The sequence below is a fragment of the Syngnathus floridae genome, chromosome 9 (genome assembly GCF_059516105.1).
Source record: "Syngnathus floridae isolate MCC-2025c chromosome 9, RoL_Sflo_1.0, whole genome shotgun sequence".
NCBI classification, from domain to species: domain Eukaryota; kingdom Metazoa; phylum Chordata; class Actinopteri; order Syngnathiformes; family Syngnathidae; genus Syngnathus; species Syngnathus floridae.
Genome location: NC_142421.1, coordinates 14,084,385 through 14,110,303, shown reverse-complemented (window position 1 = coordinate 14,110,303; position 25,919 = coordinate 14,084,385). Strand labels below are relative to the sequence as shown.

General features: G+C 44.0%; 1 long non-coding RNA gene across 1 annotated transcript; it reads left to right on the top strand.

Annotated features, from left to right (window-relative positions):
- The first annotated feature begins 1,949 nt into the window (after nt 1–1,949).
- LOC148393658 (uncharacterized) lies at nt 1,950–2,648 on the top strand. Its single transcript, XR_015860606.1, has 2 exons — nt 1,950–2,202; nt 2,368–2,648. It is a non-coding gene; the product is annotated as an uncharacterized LOC148393658 (long non-coding RNA).
- Nucleotides 2,649–25,919: the final 23,271 nt, after the last annotated feature.

Here is a 25,919-nt window from a genome sequence, read left to right as displayed (position 1 = left end):
TTTCTCCAGGCTGTTAGGACCCTGAACTCGCTACCCCCTTCTGCGTAGCGTGCGGCACTGTTGCGCTATTTTCTGGAATGTCTGCTGTACGCGCACTTGCTCCTTTTTTTTGCTCCTCTTATTTATTTATTGTGTTATTTATTCATTATTTATTCAGCACGCTGTTATACTTGTTTACTTGTTTGTTTGTTGTGGGCCATGTCTTGTCACCGTGGGATAGGGGGGAACGAAATTTCGGTTTCTTTGTGTGTCTTTGGCATGTGGAGAAATTGACAATAAAGCTGACTTTGAGTATATATAGACCTAAAATAGACGTCTATTTGTAGACCTAATTTAGACGTCTATATTAGGTCTACAAATAAACCTAATTTAGACGTCTATTTTAGGTCTATCGAATAACCTAAAATAGACGTATATTTTAGATGTACACATCGACCTAAAATAGATGACAAAATAAAATCCATCAAATATGAAATATTAAACCCAAAACCTTTCTGAAATTTAATTGAATTCATTCGTTTCAAATAGGCAAACCACACATAACCAATCAAATGAAGCAAACTCAAAAGCACAAACAAGGTGAAAGTCATTCAAACTATGACTCTATAAATAACAGATACAAACAGAAAAAAATCCACTGCACAAAATAGGCAGAGCCTACCGGTTTGAAAAGGTATGGGAAGTTGTATAAATTTAATATTCAATATTAATATTGTACAGAAGATGGCATTCATTTTCTTATATACTAACAATCAGTGACATACATCACCACCTGTAAATATTAATCTTAAATATCCCTTGACTACAGGTGGCAGGAAATCCCATGGCCGCACTACAGCCAGGACTCCTGAAGGTACATAGTAATTCCTTGATGTGCCCGTCTGTGTTCCAAGTTAAATTTGCGATTTATTAAAATCTTTCTTTCCTGCATACACAGACGGACAAATGGCTCAAGCACATATTTGATATTTGTTCACCAGTACACAGTATATATATATATTTTTTTACATTATATTGCAGATTTGAATCCCAAAGCTGTAATTGTTTTTGCAGATGTCGGCACGCAGCTGTCAAAATAGGCGGAGGCAGTCATAAAAAGGCCAAGCTATAACCGTAAGTTGAGATAAAAACAATTCTGGCGTCATGGCAAACATGTAATTTCACCTTTTACCCTAGTAATGAACCATGGCGACAGGTTATGCGAAAGAAATGAGACGCAACAAAAAATTGGTTTTCATACGCAGTAACAATGTCATTAAAATGTAAACATTGTCATGGTCGGGTGGAACATGGAGCAGGACGACCAAGTGCAGCTTGGACCAGGGTTTATTGGTGAACTCAAAAAGGCAAACTAACAGACTCGGCAACCGACATGACTCATTAACAAAACCTAACAACAAGACTGACCGAAAAAGACGTGAAACAAAATGACCGGGTGACATTACCAATGACAGCAACTGGAACCAAAAAGACATCATGACGTTGACACATAAAAATGATCCGACAGGGAGTGAGGGGCAGACAGGACTTATATGCATGACAGGTAACGAGAGGCAGGTGGGAATAATCACACTGATCATGCGCACACAGGAGGGGAGGGGCGAGCACACAGACAGAAACCAAGACAACAGACACATAGTGGAGCAGTTGGGGACGAGACGTGACAAACATAGCTTTTTATAAGCTCAATAGTGCATGGAACATTAATGCAAACTACTTAACAAGTTAAAAATGTGTTGTGTATTGAGTTACTTATCAAGTCTAGACGTCTATTAGGGGTCTGGACACCTTCTCCACAATCACCGCAAGGCGCGCAGGTGTCCCCCGGACTGCAAAGTGCCTCTGTTAAAAAAAAAAAAAAAAAAAAAGGACAACCCAAATCAATTCCCATCGCGAAATGTTTGTGTGTGGAGGGGAGTTGGGGGTGGGATGGGTGCAACGGTGCGGGGGGCGCTCCAGCGTGTTTGATAGCCGCAGCAAACGAGGGAAGGTTGGTAGGTATGGAGGGAGGGAAGGTAAGAAGGAAGGGCGGAGATCCACGCGGTCGGTCGCCTGCAGCCGCCGCACCCCACCCGCGGTTGGTGTTCTCGTGGACTTGCCGCACTTATTTCAGTACGCACGCACACGCAGAAAACAGCAAATCCGTGACGTTCTCAATGCAAGCCTGAGGACGCAGATGACGCTGTAGAAGACAACATGCAGGCGAGTCCTGCCCTGAGATTAATCAATATTTGACAATATTATCCTGGATAGCGCGTGTCACATAACATATTATTGCATCTCTTTTGCTTACAGTCTTGGGTTGATTTATGATGCGCTTAATGTGGGCTTCCAAACGATAATTTCCATGTATTTTTTTATTTTTAGTTTGGATTACAAATTTGCAGGCTTTCTGTCGGCAGTCTGGTGGGTCCCGAGTCAGGCAGCAACAGTTTTGTTCGCAAAGTGCTGGAGGACATCATCAGCAAGTTGACCATGTCGACTGCAGAATGGCCACAGTGACGATCCGGTTCATCCCAGTTCGTGCACACATTCGCAATTTGAATCCTGTTCTTTGTTTATTGTACATCGATAAGTGTCAGATGCTTGTTGCATTTCGTTTATTCTTATTCCTTCCTCATTACTGAAAATTAAACATTTTATGAATATTTGTTTTGCACTGACGTTTTGATTGCGTGTAGCCTCGTTAAGCGTGAGAGGGCAGTGTTGGCTTGCTCAATGCCACAGACACGCACACGCACACGCGCACACGCACACACACACACACACACACGCACACACACACAAATTGGTCATTAGGCTGCTGGAAGACAAAGATGAATGAGTCTCCTTCTTGTCATCTATTTTTCTTCTCGTCTGGCTTACCCAGCATCCCTCCAACTTGTGACCCCTCCCTTTATCCTCCTTCCTCATCCCCCAGCCGACGTCAATTAATCGCCGGAGTGAAGTAGGCGGTGTTGACCTTTTTTCTTCCCCGTTGCCGCCTCTCGTACCTTTGCTGAGTCATCACTTCATCCTTCTTTTTATTTCCATCTCCTAAATTAACTTCAGTAATACGCTTTGCATTTTTTAGGGCTTCTTTGTGCAGATGTTGAAAAATAAGTTTTATTTGATCATGAAGGGAAATATTGACTCGCGCACTTCCTTGTCAAAAGAGCGTTGCCAATTCGGCCGTGGAAAAGGCTAAGAAAAAGCAAATTATGTGATGTGGTGGTCTACAAAAGTTTCTATTGTCAACCAAGGACAAAACATTTGAGAATGACACATTTTTTCTATATGTCGTTTGGCAGAAAATTATCTGATTGAATTCCTGAATGACATGCGTCATGCAGTATCATGAATATTTTCCCCCACACACAGAGCAAACAGATTGGGGGAATCCAGCAGTGTGAAAGGGGCTTCAAATTCAAGCCAGCCTGACTGATTGCATCTCACATCTGATGTCAGAGGCCGGTGTTTGACTTTGCCCCTTCCCCTCTTGCACACGATTGTGGCTGCGCCCCCTGTTGGTGGCTGAAGGTGTCAAGATATGCAGATCCAAGCACTAATGAATAAATGATCATATTCATAAAGACGAGGGGCGATAATGTGGCGCCACGGGGCGCATAAAACGGCGCCTTTACGTCTGCTGTTGACGGTGGGGAAAAAAGTCGCCGCCTCGCAGTTAAAACGCCTTATTGTGTTTTCTTTCCCTTTTTGTGGCCGCTGCACTTTGCCTATTCTTATGTTCGTCTTTATTTTCTCTCCTTTATCTATTCGCGTGTCGGCTTTACCTCGCTGCCTTACTCAATCAGACACCCACTCGTTCCTCATCCCTCCCCGTCTCACTCACCTTGGCAACGCCCACATATTCTAATGATATTTGGCGGCGGGGCAGCTTTTGATTAAAAAAGCGACCCTTGGTGTTTGGAGGTGAGAGCTCGTTTGGAAGACAGCACATGAATGTACTAGAAAATACTTCATCCTCACAGCAGACAAGACCCTCACATCCACCCGCGCCATCATCAAGGCTTCTATTAGCGCGCATCAGCGCAAACCGCCAAACAGCCGGCACGCCTGCCTGCTTCGATCTGGACTCTGCGTGCCAGCATGCATTATTATCACGCGATGCTCAATCCTGGGAGGAAATTAAAATCTCCATATACGTGTGTGCGTGTGTGTAAAATGGCAAAAACCTTTTGGATAAAACACACTAGCCGGCCTCCAGGTGGCGCTGTGGTGGCACCTTCAGGCTCGCTGCTGCAACTTCTTTGACGCGTTCCCACACTGTCGGTGGAGTCTGGACTGCTCAAAGCGGTGACATCATGCTTTTAAAAGCACCTTGTTGCTCAACTAGAAAACACAGTTTGATGAATATTAACATTAAATACTCATTTCATGGGATTTAAATGAGAAATGAGAGTCTCCTGCTGCTGTGCAGGAAAATGAAAGCACTTTTGAGGAACTTCATCAACACGGTGAAAGAAGACTGAAAAAAGTCACGATGGCAAATTCAAAGGCAGAGAAACTCGCTCAGTGAGTGGCCCCTGGCCTGGTCTCCCTCCCCAGCCGACACATGCTTGTGTAAAGCGCTTTAAAAAGGAAGCTTGCACATGCAGGCGGTGCACATGCAGGCAGGGATTAGGATACATTCAGCCAGCAAAGAAGTAGGCCAGCCTAAGCGTGAAAACCTGACAACAAACAAACAAACAAATAAACAAACTTGTGCGTGTGTTCATGCAAAAGGACCAGCATGACCTCCAACTAGAGCAACATTTCACATACTAAGGCAAAAAGGCAAAATGTGGTCACCTCAACTCCCTTCGGTGCTTGCGTGGTGGCCATGGCAACCGGAAGCTCAGCACCAATTTAAACCGGCCCGGCTGCCGAGTCTCCCAAGATTTACGTTAGGCGGGTGGCATTGTTGTCTTTGAAGGATTCAAGCAAGTGACTCAAACAAGTGACCAAGCTCTAAAAAGTCTTCTTGAGACTTTCTGGGGAGGTCAACCGACATGCCCAAACAAATTGCATGTTTGAGTTCAACCGGCAAAGACTGCGCTGGTGCGCGTGAGCCAATGCTATCGTCTTTGTAAAGGTGAAGCAAATCATCGTTGGGAGTGTTGGAGCGCCGTCAGAGTCGGATGGCGCCAAGGGTGCTGCCCGTGCGCCGTCAAAAGTTTGCAGTGGCGGCTTGGCTGTAATTGCCAGCCGCTTAGTCGCTAGGGCGCCGTGTCCGCTCCAACGATTGCCGTCTCTCTTGGTCTGGCAGCCCGCGCTAATTAGACACGCACAGATATCTCACGGCTTTTCACTCCCTCAAAAGGGCCGAACATCCCCCGGCCCTAAATAAGGAAACCAATAAGATGAAAGATGGCAAATCCCAGCAAAATTGCCGTAATGCGTCCTCTTAGCGGGCCGGCCACCTTTTGCAGTGTGGGACAGATGCGGTGTCAGAAGCCCTTCAAGCCCTCCAAATTTACTGCTCGCAGCCCCCGCCCGCCGCCACTTGATGTGCATCTCAAGAGCGTCGTCCTCTTATCGGCCCGCCGAATCTCCTTTTCCTTGTTTACGGGAGACAAATGCTTGTCTGGAAGCTTAAGAAACATGGCGGAAATGAGATTTGTTATCGGCTCTCCAATGTACCAATCGCCACACACGCGTACGTACGCACACTGTCTGGCCAGTGCGATGTTCAATGTTTGCACTCAAGTGCTTCCTTTTGTCGGGCAGTCACTTCGGCAGCCAGCAGTGTGTGTTTCCATCTCATATCCATCGTAATTATTCATGCCGCAAAGTCACCAAATGAGCAAATAGCTGTTATTGATGGCGATCGGCAGGCTCTTTGTTTTTTGTGGATTCAAGATTCAAGAATTTTTTATGTTTGAGCATGCCAAACAAGGAATATGACTTCAGTACATCTCAGCCTCTGTTATGTGTGGTTATGTGTGGTTTGCCTGTTTGAAACGAATGAAATCAATCCAATTCAATTCAAACTTCAGATTGTTTTTGGGTTTAATATTTCATATTTGATGCATTTAATTTTGTCGTTTATTTTCAAGATTCAAGAATTTTTATTCGCCATGTTTGGGCGTTCCAAAGAAGGAATTTGACTTCGGTACATCACAGCTTCTGTTCAACATTTAGGTGACTAACAACACTCAGGACATGAGCGAAAATTGACAAATATTCTCAAACATCCCCTGATCTTAAACTCCCAGGAGGGCAAAAAAAACCCTCCAAACTCCTACTAGGGGAAATGAGAAACCTTGAGAAGAGACCACAGATGGGAGGATCCCTCTTCTAAGATGACCAGGCTGCAATGGATGTAGAGTGGACACATAGTACACATAATACAGACAATTCAAAATAAAGCGTCGAGAGCAGGATGTTATTGCACAGCAATGACTCTGAGACACTAAGAGTGGTGTGAGTTCATCAGAGCGACAGCCTGGGGAAAGAAGCTGTCTCTGTATCTGCTGGTTTTGGCGTACAGAGCTCTGTAATGCCGTCCGGAGGGGAGTAGTTTGAACAGACTGCAACCTGGGTGAGAAGGGTCTGTAGAGATGTTACTTGCGCGTTTCCTGGTCCTGGACAGGTACAAGTCCTGGATAGATGGGAGATTGATTCCAATGATATTTTCTGCAGTCCTGATTGTCTGTTGCAGTCTGTGCTTGTCTTGATGATCGTTATTTTCTAACATGCTGTAATGATGTGTATATTTCCATTATCTGAGTTACTTTTCATTTGTGAACTGCTCTGGCTCCAATGATGTTAGGATGAGACAATCAGAGATCACAAAGAAAAACATAGCGAGGACTTGTGATCTTGCCAGAAAGATGAGTCGGCATCGAGTATTTGTCTCTGGCCCCCTGCCTGGGAGAGGCAATGATGAGAGGTTTAGTAGATTAGTCTCCCTTAATCGATGGATGACTGGGTTCTGTAAAAAGCAGGGACTGTATTTTATAGATAACTGGTCCTCCTTCTGGGGCCGTCCCGACCTGCTGAGGAAGGACGGCCTTCACCCTAGCCATGAAGGGGCCTTCACTCTTTCTAGGAATATAGATTACTGTTTGAGCCACTCATGACAGGTCACTTTAGAGCAGGCCAGGGCACAGGTGATTAGACCACCTGCGAGGATGGGTTTGGAATCTGTTAAGTTAAAGTTAACTAGCGCTAGGCTAGACTTTCAGCATACACATAGCTCCTCGTGTAGACTAGAGCGCGACAGTTTGAATAGTGCTACAGTACACATAAACACACTTTCTACTGGGTTAGTAGACAAATCCAATCACTCCGTCCCGACCGGGCTTGCTGATGAAACGGTGCCTGCTTTAGATAACTTCACATGTGTAACAAATATTCACCATCAAATTCCCACGGTCGTTTCATCCCACTGCGCTAATAAACTTTTGAGAGGTGATGTTAGGCCTAGAGAACACAATTTTACTCGCATCCCGTTTAAAAATCCTTCGATAGAGACACACCCTGATCGACCGATTACACTTAAACTCGGTTTTATGAATATTAGATCGCTTCATACGAAAGCAGTTCTCGTTAATGACCTTATCACGGAACATAATCTGAACGTTTTTGGTCTTTGCGAGACCTGGTTAAAACCTAATGAACTGCTGCCACTTAACGAGGCCTCGCCTCCAAATTTTGTGAGCTCGCATGTGGCGCGTCCTCGAAAAAAGGGTGGGGGTGTCGCCCTCATCTCAAATCTAAATCTAAGCTCAGAAGCTTAGATTTAGGCCTCGCTCAATTCACGTATTTAAAACATTTGAAGTTCTCATTGTGCGATCCACTGCTTTACCGTCATTCTATCTTGCTGTTATTTGCCGTCCACCCGGGGTTTACTCTGGCTTCCTGGATGAATTTTCAGAATTTGTGGCTGATCTAGTGACAAATGCAGATAATATAGTTATCATGGGTGATTTCAACATCCACATGAATTCACCGTCAGAACCACTGACTTTGGCATTTCAGACTTTAATCGATACGTTTGGTTTTATGCAAGCCGTACAGGCAGCAACGCATAAGAATGGAAATACCTTCGATCTGGTATTATCCCGAGGACTAGCAACCTCAAATATAGCAGTACTGCCATACACTACTGTTTTGTCTGATCATTTCTTAATAAAATTTGAAATTCTAGTTCCTTGTCAAAGACAAGAGAACAATCAGAATTATAGCAGCCGTAATTTTAACTCCATGACTGCAACTGCTCTATCTGAGTTACTGTCGCCGGCAACCGCCATGTTTCCCGCATACAGCGGCTCTATTGATAATCTTACAAATGAATTCAATGCGACATTATTAAAAGCCATCAACTCTGTGGCGCCGCTACGTCTGAAAACTCGCCGTAGATGGCCAACTAAGTGTTTCACAGATGAAACACGTACGCTTAAACAATTATGTAGAAAGCATGAGCGCAGATGGCGTTTAACCAAACTTGAGGTTTTCCATCAGGCATGGAAGGACAGCCTCCTGAAATATAAAGATGCGCTTATCTTAGCAAAAACCCGTTATTTATCGCAAGTCATTAATCTCAATAAAAACAATCCTAAATACCTATTTGATACAGTGGCAAAGCTCACTCTGCGCCAGCCGACCCCCGATAGCTCCTTTCACTCAGCTGACGAGTTTATGAAATTTTTTGCTCAAAAGATTGAGTCCATTAGGGACGAGATCAAGAATACCATTCCAATCGCTCCGCCGGTTACTAGCACTGGGGATCATGCAATAACCCTCTCAAATTTTAAAAGTCTGTCCCTTGAAATGCTTACAAAATTGGTTAGTGCGGCTAAACAAACATGTTTACTTGACCCGCTTCCAGCCAAACTACTTAAAGAATTATTTCCAATTTTAGGATCGTCCGTCTTAAATATAATCAATCTGTCTGTTTCCTCTGGGATAGTGCCAACAACCTTTAAAACCGCTATTATTAAACCGCTACTTAAGCGAACAAATCTTGACCCAGACTGACTCAGTAATTATAGGCCAGTTTCAAACCTCCCATTTGTTAGAGATTTGCTCACTCCAACTTATTTTGCAAGAACCACACGGGAGACAAGTAAGTCCTTTTTGGACACCTGCAGGTGGAGAGTTCACTCGTTCAAGGAATGAAGTCTGAACCCTCGTTCCTGCGATGGGATATTTATTAAGAGAAACAGAGTGGGGGTTTGGGTACACTGGCTAAAGCCCTTGTCCTCTAGTCTAAACATGTCAGGGGATGTTTTACGACCTTGTGATAAGGAGGACAAGGTAAGGTATTTATTACCTGTTGCATTCCAACATAATCCTATGATAAAGATAACCTGGAAAACCCTAACATCTCCCTCCTGATTTATCATATGATTATGCTACCCCAAACAACAAAGACAAGTAGAAAAAAACATATATACGTATAATGAAGAAAGTAGAATGGTAAAAACAAAAACAACAAACAATGATAAAAACACTTTCCAGTGAAGATGAGGCATTACCTCAATACCCCAAATCAAACTTATTGTGTAAGCGAAAAACCTGCTGGCCAGATGTTATTAGCAGGAAAATTCTTACACGGCCCCGTTGCCACAGGCGACCAGAATGCTATCAATAATAAAAAAAATAACAAGAAAAACACAGAAACAGTACATCATTGTATCCATCACTTGCGAAGCATTTTCGATGGTCAAATCAACAAGTTTCCGTAATACATGCTCAACAGAACAGCATCTACGCAATCCACGTCTCATTATCATCATCACATCTGTCACGTCTAAGATGTTGTATATGTGCCCGCATTTTCGTCAGCTGATGATGTTCTAGTCTGTAGGTGAGGTCTGTCACACACTGGCGCACACACTCGTGTCCAGTTGGCAGGCAGCATCGGACAACTCTTGTGATCACAAAACCATGATCCGTACTGAACAGGCACGTGCACTCATAGGATGCAGGTGAGGCAGTGCCTCTGAACTTCTGGATGAAGTAGGTCCCGTCCGATGGTGCAGCCATGTTGGTAGTAGAGCCCTTACACCTTGAAAACGGCTCTCTCATCCTGGCACACAGTGGTGATGTCCAAAGCTCCCATCCAGTTTCCTCCTGGAGAGCAGTCGTCGTTAATGCATTTGTGGGTGCTGCAACCTTGGATGCAACATGTGTAGTCAGCAAGACTTGGAATGGTCCCTCCCGTCGTGGCTGGCCCAGTTCCTTCTTTTGATGACCTCGATGTAGACCCAGTCTCCTGGATTGATGGGGTTGTCGACCTGTGAGGAGGAAAGATCAAGCGGCAGTAAATTTGTCTTTGACACAGTTTGAGCGTCCTGATCATATAATCTGCCAAGGACTGCTCTTTATCTGTTGCTTGCAACTCTCGTAGTCAATTGTAGTGCCCATTTAACTGGTAAATAGGAGTGTTTGCGGAAAGAGTTTGAACACCTCCTAATGATTCCCTTTAACCAAAAACTATTTATGACAGGGGCGTTCCCATTTATTGCCTCCTGGTTTGAAAGAGATTGTCTTACCCATGCCTTCTTTCTCCTCACACGCTCGCACCCACACAGGGTGTGAACACACACACACACACACATCTGCACGCACACATACACAAAACGGCATACAAAGTTCAGACGAACGACAACAAGACTGTCACAATTTTACAGAGATTACTCACAAACAGAACACACAGACAAAGGGATTCTAATCCATCTCTCATGTAGCTTCTTTTGATAGAATCTCCTATCGGTAACTGTATAGCAGACGTTTTATCATATAATCCCATACTCTGCTCTCTCGCTTCTACTTTTTCATGTCGGTGCAGTCGTAGGTGGCCCCTATTGCAGTCATTGTCTTGTTAACTGTCGCCTTGTGACTCCTACGCATCCTCCTATGCATGATTGTGTGAATGTTAAAAATTGAGCGTACCTAACTTTCTGACCATCCAACCTCCACTGTGGTACAAAAAACCTTACTATTGTATTGAGTCGGTACATTGAGCAACCTAGCTTCCTCCTGACTGCCAAATGTCCTGTTCTAAAATTTATATAACTCGACCTCTACGTTTTAAGCTTGATGAGCCAAAATATCAGATCTTGCTCTTGTTTCCTACCGTTTTAGCCTATTTGTTTTATCCAAATCCGTTCAATCTCTGATTATAATGCTTTTCTCTGTAGCCCTACGTATTTTTCAAATTTTTATTTATTTATTTATCAAATCTCCTCAGTTCTGTCAAACTCAGTGCACAATGAACCTCCCTTCCACTTTGAACCAAGCTTCACCAAATTTGGTAACGCCGTAGCAAGGAGTGCGATTTGGTTGTCGGACGCTCCAAGTCCATATCTTTTTGCTGCACTTCACCCTCTCAAGTTGGTGTTCTTTTGTTGTTGCTTCTGAGCGACCCCATCCATCACTCTTGAATGAGTCCATTGTTCAAATGAGTCAATTTTCATCATTGTGAGTTCCTCCGCTTTTCACTGTCTTTTCCGTCCCCGAGGATGTTGTCTGTCCTCTGGAGTGTACTTGTCGCCCTCCAAGCACAACAGCAGTCTTTTCTTGTCCTTCGCCAAAGGTCAAAGGTGCTTCAGAGCCAGGCACCATTTTGTAGTTGTTCACGGCTGCAGGCGAAGTCTCGGATTGGGTTTCAGGGACCCTGACACTGAGAATGACAGGCTGGGACATCAAACTTGTAAGACTATCTCCAAATGTAGCTGCTTCCATCAATTTGCTGGTAACATTTGTTTACCAAACTTCAAATTCTTCTAATAACAGCGGTCTCGTTTTTATATCGTGAATCCTGCAACTCATCCTATTTTTGAGCTACATTTTATCTATAGTTCCAATTTAATCGGACAGTATGTTGTCTTCAGTATCATTATTGAAAATCAACTCATCGAGGTCTGCGTTCCACATCAAGCCCTGATCTGTATGTCTTGACCTCTCAAATGTTATTGTCATGCTTGCTCAAAAATGTGACTTAGAGTATGGCGTTGTGAATTCTCAATCTCCCCAATGAAATTGGATCCCACCTCGTAGTTCTTATCGTTCTCATGTTCCTGTTAGCCTGCAATTGTCCAAATCAAAAATGTTTTCTTTTAACTGTCTTTCTTTTGAACCTCTAAATCTCTCGTGTTGCTAATCTATCTACACCAGAACAAAAAATTTACCACAGTATAACACCAAATGTATTCGAAAATTCATTGTCATAAAGTGTTGTATTCTTACTATCTTCCACTATCTGTCCTACTCACTCCCTCCTTTTGAGGCTTGGCAACGCCCATGCCTCACACCTTGACAAACTTTTTGGGAGAATGCGTTCTGTACTACATACGATTCCATCATCATTTAGTTTGACTTCCTTTCCAAAACGCTTCTCAATTTCTCAGTTCACACCTTCAACATGTGTTACTGGTTCTCCAGTTTTTTCTCTAGTTAATTATCAATCCAAAAGCTACGTGTTTCTTTCTAACATTCAACCTGCTCAAAATCACTCTTTCATCAAAGTCGCTCTACTAATTTTCTATAGTAGTCGCCAACGACTTCAACCATTCAACCTCTCATTCAGGCAATCATTCATCAATGCTCATCATATGCATCTCACACAGTCTCCAAAAAGGAGTCATACTATCACATTGGTCCCAATTCATCCAAGCTCACCACACAACATTCATATATCATTTTCAACTCATGTTTCCTGGTAGAACAATCCACCAGTCCAAAAAAAACCTAACTAAAACAAACAACTGGCAAATTAATCTGAATTTTTTCTTTGTTTTTAAATTTGAAGAACTCAATCTCTCAGATTTAGCTTGCATTTAGAATTTTGGAAAATCTTATAACACAACCAATCAATTATTCCTATTAAATGTAGCATTGCAAAATCTTAAATTCACAATTTAGCTCCTTCCAATTCCTGAAAGCATGTTCTGTTTTCTCAGGTGGGCTTGACACTTAACATGCACTAGTGTGGATTAGTTTCTGCTCGCAAACAGACTTCTCTTTTTTTTTTTTTTTTTGTCAAATTGTTTCTGTTCTGCGGTGTAAATTGAATAGACAACAGTCTAGCAAATTTCTTTATACTAAAAGTTTAGCCAATCTTCATAAATTTGGGACTTTAACTTTAACACATACGCACACACATGCACAGCTCTCGCGTGCGGAAGGTAGGTCTCAGCAACAATGATTCGTCACAGGCTGGCCATTTCCTGTGGTCGATCATGAGCTGGTCCCTCCCATGCACACGAGGACAGCACATTCTAATTTTATTTATTTATCTTCTCGAAGCAAGTTGCATTTCTTTACCACTTGATTTGCATATTTTAATTTAGTGTAACACAAATTGATCTCTAGTCATTTGTAATTTGCCACCTTATTATTATTATTATTATTATTATTATTATCATTAAACTCCTCTTGCCCCTCGCTTAAGCCGCGGCTTGAGCTGCGGCCTTGCACCCGCTCACAGGGGCCTTATTGTGTCCTGGTCTGACGAACACTTATGACCTCATCAGTTTTCATCTTTCTAGCTTTTGTCTCTTGAATTTGTTCTCATCTCTTTGTGAAGATTTCAACCACACTCTAGCACTTCTACTACTTCTTCCACATTTCAAATTTTCTTGTACTCCATACATTTTCTTCCACTTCAGCATGTATTGCATACAATTAAGAAATCTACTTGCCATGAACTTCGCATCTCAAAGAAGAGCAGAGCAAGAGATTTACCGTTCTTATTTCCCATCTTAATTTTAGTAGTTTAAGGTTTTACAATTTTTTTCTTTTTTTTTTTCTTTGAGGATCCTCAATGCAGGTTTAAATTGACCTTTCAACAAATTACTAGCCTGTATTAATGCCGTGGATCAACGCTTGAACTGCTATTTAGTCAATTTATCCTACCAGTCACACACTCAATCACACAAACTCCAGCGCTTTTTTAGGCCTATCCAGGGATGGGTGTAAAACCCTCCCAAACAGCTTTGGAAAAACGGACAAAAGAAAAAATCTACGCCCTTCTTCAATTAAGAAAAAGAAGCTCTGTTTTTCTTAGCCCGTTTCTTCCACTGGGACTTGAACCCAAGCTGTTCTTTGGCTTGGAAAAACATACAAAGAAAAATCTACGCCCTTCTTTGATTAACAAAAAAGAAGCTCCGTGTTTCTTAGCACGTTCCTTCCACTGGGACTCTAACCCAAGCCAGATCCCTCAGCTCGGAAAAACAGACAAAGAAGAGTCTACACACTTCTTCGATGAACGAAAAAGAAGCTCTGCTTTTCTTAGCCTGTTTCTTCCACTGGGACTCGAACCCAAGCTGGCTCTCGTGCACCTCTACGTGTTACGCGTTTAACAACACAACACAACTTCAGGCCTTTAACTTACTTGTCACCTGGTTCGTTGCACTGCCGGGTCCCGTCAATCCACCTCTGTCAGACGAAGGCAGACCTAAGATGCTGGCCCAGCAAAGAATTCTCTTCCCAGGACTTTCTTCTCCAGGTCCTCCTAATGGACACTGGCTTGTCGACAATGCAGCACGTCCTCCTTCGTCAGCCAGATAGCGGGTATGAGGGATCCGGGTCACGGCACCAAAATGTTAGAGATTTGCTCACTCCAACTTATTTTGCAAGAACCACACAGGAGACAAGTAAGTCCTTTTTGGACACCTGCAGGTGGAGAGTTCACTCGTTCAAGGAATGAAGTCTGAACCCTCGTTCCTGCGATGGGATATTTATTAAGAGAAACAGAGTGGGGGTTTGGGTACACTGGCTAAAGCCCTTGTCCTCTAGTCTAAACATGTCAGGGGATGTTTTACGACCTTGTGATAAGGAGGACAAGGTAAGGTATTTATTACCTGTTGCATTCCAACATAATCCTATGATAAAGATAACCTGGAAAACCCTAACACCATTCATAGCAAAACCTCTTGAAAAAGTAGTAGCACAGCAGCTTATTGATTACATGATCGCTAATAATCGATATGACTCTTTTCAGTCTGGTTTTAGCGCTAATCATTCCACAGAGACAGCACTTGCTAAAGTGACTAATGGTCTCCTCATAGCTATGGATTCAAATACGTCGTCTGTATAGTTACTACTCGATCTTGGTGCTGCCTTTGACACTGTAGACTTTGATATTTTATTAGGGCGTCTTAAAAGTTGTGTTGGTATCTCAGGGTCAGCACTAAGCTGGTTCTATTCCTATCTATCAGACAGGATGCACCGAGTGGTCCATGGCAATACGTCCTCTGAGCTCTATAATGTTACGTGTGGTGTTCCACAGGGATCGGTACTCGGACCGATTTTATTTAATATTTATATGATTCCGCTTGGGGACATAATACGTAAATATAATATTAGTTTTCAATGCTACGTGGATGACACCCAATTATATATGCCATTATCGATGACAGATCCGCGGGACTGTTGTAATCTCGAGGCGTGCCTTGCGGAGATCAAGCAATGGATGTCTCTCAACTTCCTTCGTCTTAACCCAGATATAACTGAGATGTTGATAATTGGTCCTACTCGTTATCAACACTTATTTAAGGAAACCACTATAACTATAGATAACCGTACTATCACTCAGAGTGATACTGTAACTAATCTCGGGGTAATATTTGACCAAACGCTCTCCTTTCAAAAACACATTAAGAATATAACCAGGATTGTGTTTTTTCACCTTCGTAATATTGCTAAGATTCGTCCGATCCTCTCGACCGGGGATGCGGAAACTATTATACATGCGTTCGTCACGTCGCGCCTGGACTACTGTAATGTATTATTCTCTGGTCTTCCTAAGTCCAGTATCAAAAGTCTACAGTTAGTACAAAATGCCGCTGCGAGGCTGCTCTCACGGTCAAGAAAATTTGATCACATTACCCCAATATTAGCCAACTTACATTGGCTCCCGGTCCATTTAAGATGTGACTTCAAGGTTCTTCTACTAACCTATAAATCACTGCATGGCTTAGCGCCTTCATATCTCATCGACCTAGTCGTTCCTTATGTTCCGTCTCGTAACCTTCGTTCGCAAAACGCTAGTCTTTTAGTTACACCGAGGGCCAAGAAAATGTCTGCAGGTTCTAGAGCATTCTCTATTCGGGCTCCAGAGCTTTGGAATGCCCTACCAATGGATATTAGAACTACTACCTCAGTAGAAACATTTAAGACACGTTTAAAGACACATTTCTATGAGATGGCCTTTAACTAACTTGTAGTGGCCGATTCGGCCGGAGTTTGTTTTGTTCTCTCTGCCCACCCCCTCCCTGGCTGGGGAGGGGGTTAGGTGGCGCAAAAGCTGATAGCGGCTAGCTGGATTCTCGGGGACCAATTCAAGATGAAGAAACTGCAGCTCAACCTCCTTGAAGACACTGCCAGGACAATCGAGGGCACCTCCGACATCCATTTTTTCATTGATTTTCATATTATGTATTACTTGTGCCCTCTCTGCCTCCATTACAACCTGGTGATCCTGAAAGGGGGATCCTTCCATCTGTGGTCCCTTCTCAAGGTTTCTCATTTTCCCCTGGCAGGGTTTTTTTGAGATTTTCCTTGCCCTTTTGGGAGCTTAAGATCAGGGGATGCTTTCAGAATAATTGTCAATTTTTGTCTATGTGAAGCCCTTTGAGACTGTTTGTGATTTAGGGCTATACAAATAAACTTGACGTGACTTGACTTGACTTGACTCTGCTATGCCCATCGTGAGGGCGGAGGGGAAGCCAATGGCCAAGCCACAGATGAGTGGGTGTGCAATCGCCAAGCCGCAGATGAGTGGACATTTTCTTTTGCTTTTACCGTATTTTCCGGACTATAAGTCGCTCCGGAGTACAAGTCGCACCAGCCATAAAACAGTCATGAACGAGCAACAACAGGCTAAACGATAGCAACAACAGGCTAAACGGTAGGTATGCTAACGTGACAAGCACAAACAAAGAGCTGAGAACAGGCCTGACGTAACATATAGAGTGATTAAGGACAACTATTACATGAATAACATGTTTATAAAACCATCGGTGTCACTCCAATACATTAAATCCATCGATCGCTCTTTGTCAACAATGGGTGCGCGCGGCTGAGGGCACTTGCACTTCAAAATATTCCACAGGCTCATATAACGATAGATAAACTATATTTCAAATACCTGTAATATAACCAATAATATTATCAAACCATCCGTGCACTTTAAATCCATTAAATCCATCAATCAAATTCTTCGTCCTTTGTCAACATCGCCGCGCGTGCGCCCTGACATCAGCCTCGTCTTTATTCCACAGATCTAGTATATGACCATATTGTCACGTTAACAAAGTACAAGGAAAGACGTGGGTTTGGTAAACGTCTCTTTATTCAACAAAACAAACTTCCAAGCGTGTGGCGGCGTGGACTTCCAGCCACCGATGTGGAAGAGAGCTCCATACAATAGGATCGGGCGTGCGTAATGGCCATGTCCGAGCCCCATGCACCGTCTGCGGCCCCCGACTCAGTAGAGTAGGTGCGGGCGTGCGTAAAAGCCATAATAGTTTTTCAAACCTTCTATGTCACTCCAAATCCTTAATTCCTTCAAACTCTTTGTCCTCCGTGTCACTTAGAAATGATCACCGCTAATGATGCCGGCAGTCCTTACGTGGGTACGTTTGTCCTTTATGTAAACAACCGCCGCGCCGTGCCACTGACGTCACTTGAAATAGTAATCTCTTGGTACATCACGGTTCTCCAAACTTTCTTTCTGCTTGCTCGATTACTGTTTTCAGCTGCATATTTTACAACTTGAAGTTTGTAACCTGCAAAATATGAGTTTCTTTTTGGTGCCATTTTTCTTAAGCCCACCCAGTTGATGAGTCAGGGCCAACGGTGAAATTTAGAGCGCCTTAATCCAGTTTCGTCTGAAAATATATATTTTTTCAGATGTAGTTTTTTGTTTTGTTTATTTGGTTGTTTTATCAAAGTCAAAGTCTGCTTTATTGTCGATTTTTTTTTCATATACCAAGACACACAAAGAGATTGAAATTACGTTCCCACTATCCCACTATGTGCATACAAGCAACACAAAAAAAACCAAGAAGGCACAAACAATGAATAAATAAGAGTGTTGAATAAATGATAAATAAACATCCATCCATCCATCCATTTTCTGAACCGCTTAGTCCCCTCGGGGGTCGCGGGCGTGCTGGAGCCTATCCCAGCCGTCATCGGGCAGTAGGCAGGGGACACCCTGAACTGGTTGCCAGCCAATCGCACGGCACACAGAGACAGACAACCAATCGCACTCACGCTCACACCTAGGGACAATTTGGAGTCTTCAATCGGCCTACCAAGCATGTTCCCATTGAGTTTTGTTATATCCTTCCTATTTTCCAGGTTCTTAGGTAGCAAGAATTGTTCAGACAACGACGTGATGGATAACTGCTTTATTCCTTCAACACAGTGAGTTCACAGGGCGTACACCACAACACAGAACGCCCTCAAAGTCCCCCCTCCCACTTCCGGAGTTTTCCTACTACGGAACATGAGTTAGCCCAAAATACACAAAAAAATACACAACATCTCCTCCCCCTTACAATGAACGTGCTATATGCATGAACAACATAGTCTTACGCACCTAGAACTTCACATCCCCAAGATCTATCAATAACTACCATTAAACAATTATCATATATGGTCCAGACTAATTATGACAATAATGTTCCCATGAAACCTAAATTTGGGTGAGAGGGGACTACCTCAATTTACACCCATGGGAATATTCTGCACCCCCATAACTCGGGTCATCCACTAACCTATAAATCCAAGCGTGCAGGAGCTCGCCGCTCTCTGATAGGATATCTCCTATCTGGAGGCACAGGATCAGCCCTATGGTCGACCAATGGTGAACTTATTGTAGGAGCTTCTGCAAAGGGAGATGTCTCAGTCTCTGTTTCAGGCACATCCTCAGCTGGGACTGTTGGCGCTAGTGTGGTTGAGTCCTGCACTCGGGAGGGTATGTGAACCGGTGTTTTGACATTGGCAGAGTCCATCCATCCATCCATCCATTTTCTGAACCGCTTAGTCGCCACGGGGGTCGCGGGCGTGCTGGAGCCTATCCCAGCCGTCATCGGGCAGTAGGCAGGGGACATCCTGAACTGGTTTCCAGCCAATCGCAGGGCACACAGAGACAGACAACCAATCGCACTCACACCTAGGGACAATTTAGAGTCTTCAATCGGCCTATCAAGCATGTTTTTGGAATGTGAGTGAAACCGGAGTGCCCGGAGAAAACCCACGCGGGCCTGGGGAGAACATGCAAACTCCACACAGGGAGGGCCGGAGGTGGAATCGAACCCGCACCCTCCTAACTGTGAGGCGGACGTGCTACCCAGTGCGCCACCGAGCCGCCGATAAATAAACAAATAATAATAAATAATAATAATAAATATAAGAGGAGCAAAAATGGAGCAAGTGTACATACAGCAGGCAGTGGACTTGGATATGGTGCTTTAAAGTGTTAATATCTTTATTTGATGTTTTCTCTATTTTTTATGTTTTGAATATGTTCAAAATAAAGATATAAAAGCATGTGAAGTGATCAACTATACTAAAAATAACATGGGAAATGGTCAACTAAACTTGTAAGTAAGTGATGTCTTAATGATCAAGTAAAAATTTGTGAAAAAAAACATATATAAGTCGCTCCTGAGTATAAGTCGCCCCCCCACCCAAACTATGAAAAAAAACGCAACTTATAGTCCGGAAATTACGGTAGTTTTTCTCTTTCCAAAGTCACCAATTTGCCCCATTGCCGTAAGTCGCCTAAACATCTTTATGCTAACATGTCCAGTATCCTCTACAGCACAGGTGTCAAACTCAAGGCCCGGGGGCCAGATACGGCCCGTCACATCATTTTATGTGGCCCGCGAAGACAAATTGTGCATCAAATTTGTGTGTCATTACTAGAATTGCAAATTGTCTTCACTTTTAAAAATATACTTTTTTTTAAATATTTGACCAGTTTTTACTAGTCTGATTTGAAAACGAGTTATTTGTCAGTTTGTTTTGTAGCTTATACTGTATATAATATGAGGTGCTCATACATTTATTTGGGTTGACAGTCATAATGGCCCTCCGAAAGAAACTATGACTACAATGCGGCCCGTTAAAAAAATGAGTTTGACACCCCTGCTCTACAGTGTCTGTTTCGCGCATGCACACACGCATGCACGCACACACACGCACACACACACACACACAAACACACACACACACACACAACCTGCCAAATGCTTCAGCAGCATATTTTTTCCTCGTAAGCCGTAAGGAAAGCAAAGCGACAACGGCCTCCCACTCACCTTCTGCCAACACAACAACAAAATGGACAAGTGCAAAAACATTTCAAGGGGACAGATTGCGGCAAATGGAACTTAGAATGGCTTGCATGCAAAAGGTTGCGCGTCTGTGTGATGATCTCTTTTCCAAACTGTCTCTGTGAGCAAGCAACAATGGACTTGTGATGTCAAAATGGGGCCGCTTCATTCTTGCTTTGGTGCCATCTTTGTGAAAAGTCAAGCACAAATATGAAACTATGGCTATTTTTGCATCCAAAAATACGGAAGATGTCTGGAAAAGACATCAAGGCTCGCCTGGCTCCAATTTTCAGCAGCCTCAATCAGAATAGTTCGTTGAGTCTGGCCAGCGCTCTTGATTACACTCACAGGCCCACAGCGCTTGAAAAAATACTCGTTTGCCTTTGTTTTTGTGGGTCGCCGATCACGAGGAATGAGACGGAGGGATGAAAGCAAATCAGAAAGAAGGAAACAAACAAATGCCGCCATGGAGCCACGGTCCCAAACAACGTGCAAGTCACTGATGGCAAGCAGCTGGTTGCCATGGCCACTGCTCAAACAACAAGTGGGGTTGGGGTCTCCAGGGTTCTTCACAGACAAAAATGAGACAGAAAAAAAGAGACAGAAAAGCGGCTCAAGTTGCGCCTTGGTCCCGCAAACAGCCCAAGTAGAGGACCAAAGCTACACAAGATTTCTTGCCAAGAACGAAACAGCTGCATCCATCTGCGGACCCTGGCCGTGCGGCTAACACGGATGCTGCCTGCCGCTCACGTCAAGCGCTCAAGCTCAAGGCCAAGCAATGAGGTCCACATTCAAATCAGGACTTGATGGGCAGCATACAGTACGTATCTTGGAATACTTGCAAGTGTGAGTACATGACAAAAAACAAAAAGTGCCAACAGATGGAAGTGCTTGAAGCGCACGCAACATCTCCTGTTAACAAGAAGCCCTCGACTCAACGGCGCTGGTGAAGTTGCGAGGCGCTAACGAGGAATGTCTCTTCCAGGTCCTCCCGATGGAATATCACAAGTGATCTCATCCCCTCGTGTGAGGCCTGGCAGAACGTGACAAAAATGAATGGATAATCAGAGATACACTTCTTGGATTCAACATGCCAGTCGCTTCCAGACTAATTTCCTTACAATCTTCTCGACATTTGCCAGTGAAAAACCTGTGAGACGCCGACATTAGGTCCAGCGGGTTTTAATCCAGCTTTTTTTTCCTGTACGTGTTCTTGATCTCGTTTTGCTCCTGTATGTGTGTGTGAGTGTGTGTGTGTGTGTGTGTGTGTGTGTGTGTGTGTGTGTGTGTGTGTGTGTGTGTGTGTGTGTGTGCGTACGTGTGTGTGCGCGTGTGTGTGTGTTGATGTAAGAACGACTCAGCATGTTTGCCAGTCAGCCAACAAGCCTCGTCTCCAGAACTTTCCAACAAAGAGCTACCTAATCAATTTCCAATCGATAACCATCTGGAGCCATTACGGTGTGTGTGTGTGCGTGTGTGTGCGTGTGTGTGCGTGTGTGTGCGTGTGTGTGCGTGTGTGTGCGCGTGTCTGTGTGTGTTTGATGGCGCAGCATGTGCCAACAGTGAGGATGAATAGGCGTCTCTCAGGTCAGCTTTCAGCACCCGACTTGGGAAGCTGGCAGCGAAGGGAAGTCAATAATGGTCCGGATGGACAAATGTTGAAAATGAGTGAGCAAGCTTCCAAGATGTGAGAGTGAGAGAGAGACAAAAGAGACGAGGCAAAGTGCCAAGCAAGCAGAGGGCCAGCAAAGCAAAAGCCAACACCAACAGGGCACAATGCAACATGATGTCACTTTGGGCCACTCAAGAATCCACAATTCCAGTTTGGCTGACGTGCCACTCATGGCCACACATGGACATGGCCACACATGGGCACACATGGAGTCAACTAGAGCACAAAATCAGATCAAGATTGCAACAGGAAACAAAACGGAATCAGGAAACAAATCAAGACTAACAAAAACCGGATAAAGAAAATGGATACAACCACAACGAGATGAAGAAGAGCACAACCAGTGTTGCCACACTTCATCTTCAGCTTGACAAATTCTTGATTGCATTCATACTTGTTCTGGATCCAGTTTTGCCTCCCGCAAGCCAAATTCGATTGAACGTCTTTCTGACTTTGCTCGAGATGAAATCAGCGCACATCTGGTGTCCTCGTTTAATCTTTTAATGGTCAAAGTGTGTTTGTGTGTGTGTGTGTGTGTGTGTGTGTGTGTTGTGTGTGTGTGTGTGTTGTGTGTGTGTGTGTGTGTGTGTGTGTGTGTGTGTGTGTATGTGTGAACGTGTGTGTATTTATGTGTGTGTGAAGCAGCTTATTGTTATCTGAGTAGATCTCCATCTCGTCTCCCCCCAGGACTGTTCCAATTCTGGTGTCATTGATTGGCTGCGGTGCCTCAAACAACAATCAACGCCCAACGCCGGCCTGAAAAGCGTGAAGACTTTTGACTCATTCTTTGTTTCTGCTTTGAGTCTGCAAACGACACAAACGATAAGACTTGCGACTTTTAAGTGTGTGCCTTCATATTGACACAGCAAAGCAGTTCTCTTCCTCTCCTGAGAAACAATCAATTTAGCTAGCAGCAGCAAGTTGTCATCAGTGAGTATTTGATATGAACCCTAACTTTATTCCAATTCTAAAATATCAATCAATCAACCAATCAATCAATCAGTCAATCAATCATTTATTTGCCAAGTTTGAGCATGCCAAACAAGGAATTTGACTCTGATAGATCTCGGCCTCTGTACAACATTTAGGTAGCTAACAACATTCAGGACGACGTCCAAAAATTGACAATTATTCTCAGACATCCCCGGTTTCAGGGTCCGGGAGGTTTTTCTCTTATCCACAGGGGGCAACCGTGAGCAGAGTGGCAGAGGACCCACAGGTCTAGCTGATCCCCACAGGTGTGGCTGATCAGGCTCGTTAGGGGAAGGCTTTTATCCCCCCATGCTGCCAGCGGCTCATCGCCTGAGTGTCTGCCTATGTGATCTTCTCTACGGTTGTGCCTCTAGCAATTATCCAAGTCAACCCTACTCGTCTACACTGCGTCTTCTGAGTCTCCGCTCTTGGATCCCCCTCCACGGACCTCTGACCGGCTCCACTTTGGTCAGACCGGACCGCTCACGCTCCACTATCACAGCTCCAATTCCGTACCCCTGGCTCGGACCCCCAGCGCTATTGCTTCCTCACTCCCTTCAATAAAAACGCCACATCCATCTGGGACTCCTGATTGGTTTCTGCATGTGGGTCAAACAACTCGCTAAAACCATGACACCCTGATATTAAACTCCCAGGAGGGCAAGGAAAAACTAAAAACTCCTACTAGGGGAAATGAGAAACCTTGAGAAGAGACCACAGATGGGAGGATCCCTCTTTCACGATGACCAGGCTGCAATGGATACAGAGAGGACACATAGTACACATCATATGGACAATCCAAAGGTAAAGCATCGAGAGCAGGATGTTATTGCACGGTAATGTCTCTGAGACTCTATGAGTGGTGTGAGTTCAACAGAGCGACAGCCTGGGGGAAGAAGCTGTGTCTGTGTCTGCTGGTTTTGGCGTACAGCACTCTGTAATGCCGTCCGGAGGGGAGTAGATCGAACAGACTGCGACCTGGGTGAGAAAGGTCTGTAGAGATGTTACTTGCACATTTCCTGGTCCTGGATAGGTACAAGTCCTGGATAGATGGGAGGTTGGTCCCGATTATCTTTTCTGCAGTCCTGATTGTCCGTTGCATTCTGTGCTTGTCTTGTTTGGTGGCCGATCCAAACCAGACAGTGATGGAGGTGCAGAGGATAGACTGGATGATGGCAGTATAGAAGGTCTTCAGCAGCTCCTGTGGCAAGTTGAACTTCCTGAGCTGTCTCAGAAAGTACAGCCTCTGCTGGGCCTTCTTCCGGACAGAGTCTATGTGGCTGGTCCCGAGAGATTGTGGATCCCAGGAACTTGAAGGTGTCTGTGGAGAGAATAGCATTACTGTGGATAGTGAGGGGTGGAAGTGGTGAAGGGTCTCTCCTGAATGCAGCAAGCGATCAGAGATGGCACTGAGAAGCCTAAACTGTCTGGAATAAGTGTGCATGGAAAACGGGAGAAGACCAGCGGGGCAGAATCAATCTGGAAACAAAGCTCCATCGGGAACAAAAGTGAAAACAAAACTCCTACAAACAAGAATACACATGGCAACCGAACTGGATCAAGGACATGTCAGGACAAGGAGCTTTTGCCCTTGCGTGTGATTGGACGCTTTCCGCCGTGCGATTGGTGGTGACAAGAGTGGCTCCCGCGATGTTGGAGAGACTCTCTACATGGAAATCACCTCCTCACTTCAAATCAGACACACAAAAAAGAAAAAAACTTACAGCTTTGTCACAACATGTGCGCAAAAGATAAGCAGCATTGCACATTGAGAGCTTTGGCGCTGGTCACAATTAAGCGTTCACTGCCGCCCCCTACAGGACCGATAACCAAGAAGGCAACACAGTTCAGTTTCATCTCCTTGCACAAAATCAAAAAAGGTCAATTAAACCCTCAGATTTTTGTTTGACATGGATTCATTATGAATGTACATAAATACCTCAACTAGCCAGCCCATTGATGCTAATACTATTAAACTATGAGCTATACTAGCAATCCATCCATCTACCTGTCCGTCTGTCCATCCGTCCTTCCGACATTTTCATTTTCGCTTCTCAGCATTATAAAAAAGAATGAAATCAAAGAAAAATGATCAAAAACCTTAGGTAGCTTAGGTACGTTGATATATATAAATTTCCTTGTGAGGATAAAGCGATACAGAGAATGGATGGATTTTTGTGGCAACCATGCTAAGAAAGATCAAACGTTAGCAATGCTAGTGCTTCAGCCAAAATGCTAGTCAATAAATCAATAAACATCTTGTTTGATCATACTCGGGCCTATCAAAAGATCTAAATACGTTCTCATTTTTCCACCAGTGTTGGAGCCTTTTGAAAGCTGGATATCTCATTTTGTCAGCAGCGTCGTGTCCATCAACTCATAATGTAATAATAAGCACGTCAAAGTTATTTCGAGTCATCTTTAGGATATTAGATTTTGTTGGATTTTGTCCACAATTTAGGGAGCACGTTATCTGCGCCTCACGGCAAAAGCCATTGCCAATCACCTGTTATCCAATTTACTCACTGCGTGCTCGTTTGATTTCTTCAGATTTAGGAAAATGCTAAGACACTGAAGCAGAAATTAGACTTACACAGGTTGGTTGAGTTCAATCACAATTCTTGTTCAAAAAGCTCTGTTTTCAGGAAAGTACAATACAGCGCTGGGCCCTTCAAGAGTGGAAAGTCTCCATTTAGAAAAGGCAACGTTCAAGATTCTTTGGTTAGCTTATATCAGTTGCACATGCCAGTGTGGGCCGAGTTTGATGGGTGATGAGTCTTTGGGGTGGGGCAAGTTCGCCATGGGAGTGGGTGCTGGTTATGGGCAATTCGGTGTGTGTGGGGGCTGTTGTCTTCCAATCCCGTCTTTCGGCCTTGGCGATCATCTTTCGCCGAGTCCTTGGCTGGCTCCCTCTGGCACCTGCTGGTTTTATCTCCACGTGACCTTCCTGTGAACATTCTTCTCCAATCTTGGACATACACTGTCGTACCTCATTC